The following is a 9,634-nucleotide window of genomic DNA, read 5'->3' as shown; positions in this document are numbered from 1 at the left end:
TGTATTGGTCTAAAAATCCACTGGGTATTGCCTATGCATCCCCCCTGGCCCCCAATACTTTTTTTTTTTTTTTTTTTTTTTTTAACCTTTTGGCCGCGGCGCCGCATGCCATGTGGGATCTTAGTTCCCCGACCAGGAATCGAACCCGTGCCCCCTGCACTGGAAGTGCAGAGTCTTAACCACTGGACTGCCAGTGAAGTCCTGGAATCTCAGAATCTCATTTCCAGGGTCATCTGAGTCCCTCCCCCTGCCGCAATCGGGGTCCAAGAAGTGTTGCCCAAGCACCTGAGAGTCAGGAGGTTTCTGTACCCACCTCCTCAGTTCTCCTTTACCAGACCATCCAGTCCAGAGCAGGGAGCCTGCCCCGCCGCACGCCACCTTATCAGTGGCCGGATTTTTCTTCCAATTACTTAGCCCTCCAGGGCCCTTTCAGTCCTCCTTAACTTTAAAAAGACATCATCTCTTTCCCACACTCCCTCTTTCCCAGCCAAGGTTGCTGAGAGGCACGAACAGCTGCTTTCTGCCCAAGTTCAGAATCCTGAGGACCCTGAGCTTGGTGGCAGTGAGGGAACTGGAGGGAGTATGGAAGGAGGGAGAAACAGAGGTTCAGCAAGAGGAGATACAGAGAGGAAAATGGAGAAAGAAATTTTGACTCAGTAGACTACTGAGTATTTGTAATCACAGGCATATAAACATTTTAATCCATACATAATGCTAAACTTTAATTCAGCCACTGGTTTTAATCTTCTTATCTACTGACATTTTTGTCAGAACTGCAAATAATGCATTACGAATGTTTTCAGTGTTTTGAGTTTTACAAACTCCCTTCTTTTCTGCCCAAAGGACCAATAAACAGCGGAGCAACAAAAAGTCAAAAGAAAACCAACCAGTAGAAAAGAACAAAACAGGTAATCCGTAAACAGAACAGTCAGCTCCTTACCAGTGGACTTCACTGTGTAAAGTGGGGAGGACTTTGTAGACATGGCGGTACACCTATATCCACATCACCGCATGTCACGTGTACACTCCTTAGCACACTCTGAGGTTGAGACTGTAACCCAGAGCTAAGTGACTTGGGGCAACAGTGAAATGCTTTATAAGAGAACGGGGCTGTGCATGTGTGTGCATTTCTGGACGGCATCCCAATGCTCAGAGCTTGGCTGGAGCTGCTCTCTAAACCCTGCCATCTGCCTGCCCCCCTGCAAAAACTTCTCAGGGCCTCCAGGACCAGCCCAGTCACCTTCAGTTCCCTTCCCTGATCCCAGAGTTGTCCTTTCCCCTCACGGATGCAATCCACACCCGTTCCTTTTCCTCAGGAACCACATTTGCATTATTTTCCTTAGAGGCCAGAATTCAGCCCCTGCCTAGATCACCCACCTCCATCTCAGTCAGTGTTCTCATCTCACACCCCAGGGGTATCTTTATGCCTGAGCCCCTGCCTCTTCTCGGAGGGCTTCATGCTTTATCTGACCTTTGCAAAACCCACGTGGCACACCCTAGTTTAGCCTCACCCACACTTCCCACGCTGTCCCTGCTCGCTGCTGCCACCGGCAGGTGGGCTTCGTTCGCTAACAGCCCACCCAAGCTCCACCGGCCGGCACCCAGCTCTGTGAGCTGTCAGGAGATACATCCACTGTCCATAGGTGACGTACCCCTCATGATGCTCATCTCTCACCACCCCGGGCTTTCTTCCTTATCTAGCCAAAATCTGTTTAATTTCTGCAAGATTCAGATCCTTGGGTTCCCCTTTCATGTCATTAAGGGCTCTTTCCCACACCATTTTCCTCCTCCCCAGGACTCAAGCGTAATGTGTCCCAAACTGAACTCCTGAGCCAGTTCTCCCCCATCTGAACCCCCGTCTTTCCCATCTCGGTTAATGGTAACTCCGTCTTCCGCGTTGTTCAAACCAGACCTTCACTCTCTCTCACCGCCCATGCCCGACCCGACTTCTCACCACCTCCTCTGCGTCCAACTAGCCCGAGTCACCCTCGTCTCTTACCCGGATCAGCAACATTTTCTCCTGCTTCTGCCCCTCCCCCTGCCCCTGCCCCAATTATTCTTCTGTTTGAAATACTATATTCTTCACCTAGATTTTTGCACTGACTATGTCCTTCAGGTCTTTATCAATGAGACCTCCTCTGATCATCCTTTTTAAAATTAAAACTCCCAATACTCCCGATCTCCCTTCTCTGCTTTACTTGTTGCTATAGTATGTGTCACTAACTTTATTAACTTATTTTATTGGCTGTCTCTTCCTATTAGAACATAAGCTCCATGAAGGTAACCATTTTTTATTTTATTTTTTATTTATGGCTGTATCCCCAGCATCTAGAAAGTTACCCGCACAGAGTAGGCACTGCATAAATATTCGTTGACTGAATGAAAGAAACTATTGCCAAGCACTTTCTCCCTCTCCATTTCTGTCCCTCCTTTCTCAAGCCTCTCCTAAAATATTCCCTACAGCCCTGCTCCCTCACCCCAGCTCCGGGCATAAGACATTCTCTCCATGCATATTATTCTACCCACTTTCCAGTGTGCCCTCTGATCTCACGTTCGCTGTACAGGAACCCATATGTGGTAGGAGTCTATAGGAGCTTATGCTAAAGGAAATCAAGAACAACCCCCAACATCATTACTAAATCCCCTAACTTTTAATTTCTGATTTTTAAAACATGGTTTGCAGTAAACAGTAACAGAAAGAATAACAAAAGCTTGTTAAAACTCAGCCCAGTACTACAATATGTTAAACAGCTGCTAAAAAGGCAGAAACGGGATTTCAGGGCTTGAAGGATGAAATCATTTAGCACAGCTCCAAGCACCCAGGGGGTGTCCAATAAATCTAAACTGATGATGATTGAGATGAGATTCCCAGGTTCCTGATCTGGCAGGGCCCTCCTGAGATCAAACCATCCGTCCCTCTGTCCTCAGACAGATTCCATAAAATCAAGCCCACATGAGTGCGCCACCCCCAGTGCCGCTTTTAAAGCCGTATAAGAAGCACAGGTCCACAACCTCTCTTGGTTACTTGATCCCGGTGGGATCCTGAGTGGCAGGGGCAAGAGTGCCCCCCTGAGCCTTTAGAATCATGACACTGAGGCTCTGATAAGCAACTCTTCTAAGGAGGTGGGGGTGGGGAAATAGAAGAAAGCAACCGAGAGGGGAAAACACAGCTCCGCTCTCAGGAGAGAGTCTGGGGCAGTGAGCGAGGCTGAGGGGGAGGGAGAAGGAAAAGCACAGCAGGAGAACTGGGGCACAAGGGGGGCAGACACAGCGGCAGAAGTAGATGATGAGTCAGAGAACCTGAAAGGGCTGAAAAGTTCAGGGAGAAAACAGAAAAGCATCGGGGCACGGGGGGAAGAGAGTAAAAAGCTTTCGGAAAACACCCAACACGCCCTACATTTTTCCACCCTGAACAGTGATGCGTCTGGAAGCCCTGCTGTTTGTTCCTTGCTCCACCGACAGATGGAGCACTTTAGAATGCAAAGTGATGGAAACTTTTCTGAAGGCTCGGACGAGCAGCACGGCAGTTGGACCCTTTACAATACAGCAATCCTGAAACAGCTCTACTGTTTTCTCATGAATGAGCTAAAAAATAAATGCAAACTATTTTCTTTTATCCAATTCATAATGAACACTAATAGAAAATATACTCAAAACAAAGATGGCGCCTAGAAAAACGGTTTTGGTTAAAACTTGACAGAAGCACATCTTGTTGATAAAATTTCTATTTGCAAACTTTGATTTAGAATAATTGGACCTGGTAGATATAATGTCCATAAAAGTACATTTCTAACTGCAGATGCTATAGTTGGTTGACGTGAACAAAAAAACTTGATCAACAAAACAAGAGAGTAGAAAATTTTCAATGGGAAATAATGATCCTGATGAGAAAAATTCTAGCAAAATGTTTAACTGGAAACAATTTTACTGTGCTAGGTAGGCAGGTAGGCCAAACAGAGAGGTTCTGTCCTTTGTGTATGAAAATGACATTATTGGTAATATAAGAGTACATTGTTTTATATATAAAATAGATAATCAATAAGGACCTACTGTATAGCACAGGGAACTTTACTCAGTACTCTGTAATAACCTGTATGAGAAAAGAATCTGAAAAAGAATAGATATACGTATATGTATAACTAAATCACTTTGCTGTACACCTGAAACTAACACAACATTGTAAATCAACTATACCCCAATATAAGAGAAAAGAAAAAAAAAGAGTACATTGTTTTCACCTTGTGCCCTGTGGGTAAGTCTACAGCCTGTGAAAAGACTTTGGCATCTATCTAGGGGAAATGACACTGAAGCAGACTGGTTATCAGGAAACACCCAGAGCTCTCCTGGTAGATGCTATTATCCTAAGCAGCAGAAATCGCAGGGTTCGAACCATGATTACTTGTAGAGTCCACTCCAGGGGCATCATTCCACCCCAGAGAGAAGCACTCAGACCCCAGGGGCGCCCTTGCAAGGGGCCTTCCTTCCGAGAGGAAGAGAAGCCCTAACTTGGTAACGAGTCAGGTCAGACTGGGGAAGAACTCAAGGGCAAAGGAATCCGTGGTCGGTATTCTCCAGTAGAAAGAACAAGTAGCACCAGACTCGTACCATCTAGAGAGGGAGTCTGCGGCTGAGGTCACCAAGGATGCTGGGCCTGGGTAGTGGAGCGGAAACCACCCCCAGGACTGGAGAACCACTTTAGACAGAGCCCCTGTGCCATTCGGCCCTCAAGCAGCCAGCTGTGGTCCAGCTGACATAAAACACAGTCTTTATTACGCACTGAGGAGAAGCCTCTCCCCCGTTACACTCAGTTCTGACTTCTCTTCCCTCCATCTAAAGAGCCACTACCCTCACACGCCCCAAGCCACTCTCCGGACAACTACCCAGCTTCCTGAATACAGAACCAATTTGCGTGGGGTAAAAAAGTGGGAAAAAGCCCAGGTCACCCCTCAAAAAAGAGGCATGTCTGCCACCACCCTCATTGCATCAACATGCCCAGTACATAATTATTTCTTTGTTTCTTTTGGAGACGGTACTTTCTCCCGTCCTTGACGGCAACTAGCTCACTTTCAATGTGTTTTTCATTCACCCTCATTAATTTCATGCCCACATTATGCCACTACTCCTTCCTATAATTTTAGGTACAAGAAGGAAAAGTCACTTTCTCTCTCTCCCATTACCCCATGACTCTTCAGCATTCTTTACTCCAAATGGACTCCCACCTTCATGACAAGTTCATGGCGACTTCCCCACCGCCCCAAGCTCAGAGCTCCTTTCATGGCATATTAACATCATCATTGCCAAGAGCAGCCTTGTATGACCTTTAACTTTCCCAAGCACTTTCACACTTATTCTTTCATCTTTGAGCAACCCGCTGAAATACAGCTGACCTATTAGTAGCAGTAATGGGAGGTTAGTAACCTTATTTTCAGGTGGAAAAACTGAGTTTCAAAAAGATGAAATGGGGCTTCCCTGGTGGCACAGTGGTTAAGAATCCGCCTGCCAATGCAGGAGACACGGGTTCGAGCCCTGATCTGGGAAGATCCCACATGCCGCGGAGCAACTAAGCCCACGCGCCACAACTACTGAGCCTGCGCCCTAGAGCCCGCGTGCCACAACTACTGAGCCCACATGCCACAACTACTGAAGCCTGCGTGCCTAGAGCCCATGCTCTGCAACAAGAGATGCCACCACAATGAGAAGCCCGCGCACTGCAACGAAGAGTAGCCCTCGCCGCAACTAGAGAAAGCCCGCGCATGGCAATGAAGACCCAATGCAGTTAAAAATAACTAAATAAAATAAATACATAAATTAAAAAATTAAAAAAAAAAAGAATCTGCCTGCCAATGCAGGGGACACGGGTTCGAGCCGTGGTCTGGGAAGATCCCACATCCTATGGAGCAACTAAGCCTGCGCGCCACAACTACTGAGCCTGCGCTCTAGAGCCTGCGAGCCACAACTACTGAAGCCTGCGCACCTAGAGCCCGTGCTCCACAACAAGAGAAGCCACCGCAATGAGAAGCCCATGTACCGCAACCAAGAGTAGCCCCCACTCGCCCCAACTAGAGAAAGCCCGCGCGCAGCAACGAAGACCCAATGCAGCCAAAACTTTTTAAAAATTAAAAGAAAAAAGATGAAATGATTTTCCCCAGGCACACAGCTAGGCACAGAGCCAGGTCTAGAATCCTGGTCTCCTAAACCTCCAATCAGTGCTCTTTCTATCCTTTCCAGTAAAATATCTTCTCTTCCCTCCACCTGAAGTAAAAGTCCTCCCCAGATGCCTCATCAGATAAATAGCCTTCCTATCAAACCCAGTTTTAGTTTAGACCTCATCCCTTTCACTTATCACCCAGAGCTCCAGCCTAATCACCAACATCTTCCCTTACCTTTCGCAGAGAAGATTCTTAAAATCGCCACAGAAGAGGCCTCACCAAACTCCACCTTTGTCCTTTCACAGGCTATTTTTCCCATCGTTCCCAAGACAAAATTCCCTCCAGATCTTTCTGCTGTTTTTTCCGTCATTATTGGTTTGTATGATGTAATCTTACCAGTCACCATTTCTTTTTTTTTTCTTTCTTTTTTTTTTTTTTTGTGGTACGCGGGCCTCCCACCGTTGTGGCCTCTCCCATCGCGGAGCACAGGCTCCGGACGCGCAGGCTCAGCGGCCATGGCTCACGGGCCCAGCCGCTCCGCGGCATGTGGGATCTTCCCGGACCGGGGCACGAACCCGCGTCCCCTGCATCGGCAGGCGGACTCTCAACCACTGCGCCACCAGGGAAGCCCGTCATCATTTCTTTTATTTAGAAATGTATTTTCTCATTTAAAGAATAACACTGCCCATTTATGGAAACAGTTTTAATACCAATTTTCTCTAGCTTCTGCTGTACAAGTGCCTCTCATCCCTCAAGGACAGCTCTGCCTTGTCCAGGAGTCAGCCTCACTGAGGAACAGACATCTTCCTCCCACCGGCATCTCTGCCTGCCTTCCCCATTACAGAACCCTCTCAGAGCCTCACTCCCAGTATCCAGCCTCCTGGCACTGCTTATCTAGCCAGGGAGAAGGCTTTCCTCCCTAATACTGAAAGGGAGTTAAAGGCACATTCTTTTCTTTTTTTCTGGTTGATAGACACCTGTTTAGGGTTTGTTTTTGTCTGCCCAGCACCACTTACCCGCCTCTTCACTGATGGCACCCCCTTCCTTTGGCCACTGCTCCCCATCAACTGCCCAGTAGAGGGGGGCTGTCAATTGCATTTCTCCACCTTCACGACCACAAGGATGGTGACCTGGAGCTGACCAATCCGCACATCTGGTCTCTCTGGGGACTTGACTCGAGCTAGTCAATCAGTTGTCCTAGGATTTTACATGTGCTAGAATTCACTGGGGTCCCGATCTGGGATCATAAGAATTTAGCGTTGCTTATGCTTGTGTCTTCCCCTTCCTCTCATCAGGAGAAACTGAGGCAAAGACAAGAGACAGGAGCCAGACTGAGAGCAAGAAAAAGAGACCTAGGGCTTCCCTGGTGGCGCACTGGTTGAGAGTCCGCCTGCCGATGCAGGGGATGCGGGTTCGTGCCCCGGTCCGGGAAGATTTCCACATGCCGCGGAGCGGCTGGGCCCGTGAGCCATGGCCGCTGAGCCTGCGCGTCCGGAGCCTCTGCTCCGCAACGGGAGAGGCCACAACAGTGAGAGGCCCGCATACCGCAAAAAAAAAAAAAAAAAAGAAAAAGAGACCTAACGACACTGTGTGCATTTCTGGATCCACATGAATCAATAAATGTCCATTTTAGCTTAAATTAGAGCCGAGCTACTGTCACGAGCAACCCAGAGAGTTGTGACTGCGGACACTGCTCTAACTGGAAGTGACAATACTCTCACGACTCCAGGGAAGCTAAGCCTCCCCACCTCACTCCCACACCAATCCCATCGAAAATAATTTTTCCAAAAAGAAACCCAGGTCATCCCTCAAATTATTCATGATAATGCCACCTAAAATTTCACAAATCTGAAATGTATGTGGACTTAAAAAAATCTCCATAATCCATCCAGTGTGAATTACTTTAATCCAATAGCTGTGCTCCTAACACTAAGCTGAGATCAGATATATGAGGGAATAGGAATTCTGATGAAGAAAAAAGGAGAGGGTGCTTTTTTGTTTGCTTGCTTGTTTTGGGTTTTATGTTTGCTTTAACAGAGAGAAGGGAAGCACAGGCCCCAGTGGGACACAGAAGGGCTTTGGGCAGCCATGTCCACAGAGTGTCTACACAGAGTGTCTACACAGAGTGTCTCACCAAAATGTGAGACAGGAAAACTGAAAAGAGGGAGAAAGAGCTAAAGACAAAACTCCAAATCTACCCGTATTAGGTTCATGCAATGTTCTCTCCCGGCAAGCCCCATACAACCAGTTCTCGGAATACAGCGCCATTTCTAATTTGTCCTTTTCAGTACAGAGAGTGCCACCCATCACAACTCCTAGTAAAGAGGTCTCTCCCAACTTAATTCCCAGGAAAGCTTAATTCCCATCCATTTCCAGTACATGGACAGCACAGAACTTGTTGCACACCTATTACTTTGGGATGCTGGACAAATATCTTCTCATTGAATCCTTAACTCTGTGAGGTAAGAACTGTTGCCCTTATCTTACTGGTGAGAAAACGAAGACTGCAGAGGTTAGTATTTTGCTGTAGATCACAAAAAGGGTGGTGCCTAGATCTGCATCCAAAGCCTGTGTTTGTTCGTTCCTCTGAGCGACACCACATCTCTTTGTTATCACTGAATGAAAAAGAGACTGAAACCCACCGTCACCCTATCATAACTTCTGTACCAGATGGAGAAATAATACAGAAGACCAGGAACTGATTTCACAGCACAAGTCTTCTTTTGGGGCACGGCTTCCTTCCTCACCACGTCACCTTGGTCACAATCGATCCCCAGTCTCTTTGGCCTAGATGAGATCTACCCCCACCTTTATCAAATGTTTCTCTCATTCAGTATGATGGCTGTAAACGGCCAGAGCTCAGGTAACACCATCCGGATCCCAGATGATGGGGCCTTTTCCATCCTAAAGCCCAGCCCCGATTTCATCTCAAGATGTAGGCATCCCAGGCTCCTCCTCGTCAGTGACCCCGATAACTCAGCGCTGAGTACAGAATCTCTTCTCCCACAGTCCCTTTGCTCAGGATGGCTTTTTTTTTTTAAGGGAACAATTCACTAATAAAAGTATCCTTACAGATAAAAACAGAATTGTAGAGCTGGAGCGACCTTAGAGATCACCTAATTCAAACCCCTAACTTTACTGATGAGAAAGCTGGGGCACACAGAGGTGTGATTTGGCCAAGACCAGTCAGTTCCATACTCCCAGTATCTGTGCATAATTTATAGGATAGTTATCACCTATTCCAGCACAAGGTGCTTCTTCCCTTCCCTCTTGGGATAGTTTCATCCTCCTCCCTCCCGGTACACGGCTGCATCACTTCTCTTCCCATTGCTTCCAATACAGATTTCCAGCTTACCCAACACTACTTTAATACCGCTTCCTCCATAATTCACAGTCAAGAAATCCATCTCCCATTACCCCCAGGGCTTTCTCCTCATAACCCTAGTCTCTGTTAGTCCCGGCAGACCCCCCCCACCCGCGCTCCA

The 9,634-nt window shown here is 47.3% G+C and overlaps 1 protein-coding gene across 1 annotated transcript in view; it reads right to left on the bottom strand.

Moving 5' to 3' along the window:
• The window catches only part of GBX1 (gastrulation brain homeobox 1), a 17,953-nt gene that overhangs the window by 1,337 nt on the left and 6,982 nt on the right, over positions 1 to 9,634 (bottom strand).

Source organism: Lipotes vexillifer, unplaced genomic scaffold, assembly GCF_000442215.2.
Source record: "Lipotes vexillifer unplaced genomic scaffold, Lipotes_vexillifer_v1.1 scaffold472, whole genome shotgun sequence".
Lineage (NCBI taxonomy): Eukaryota > Metazoa > Chordata > Mammalia > Artiodactyla > Lipotidae > Lipotes > Lipotes vexillifer.
The sequence above is the reverse complement of the archived record's forward strand: the minus strand, read 5'-3'. Positions and strand labels throughout refer to the sequence as shown.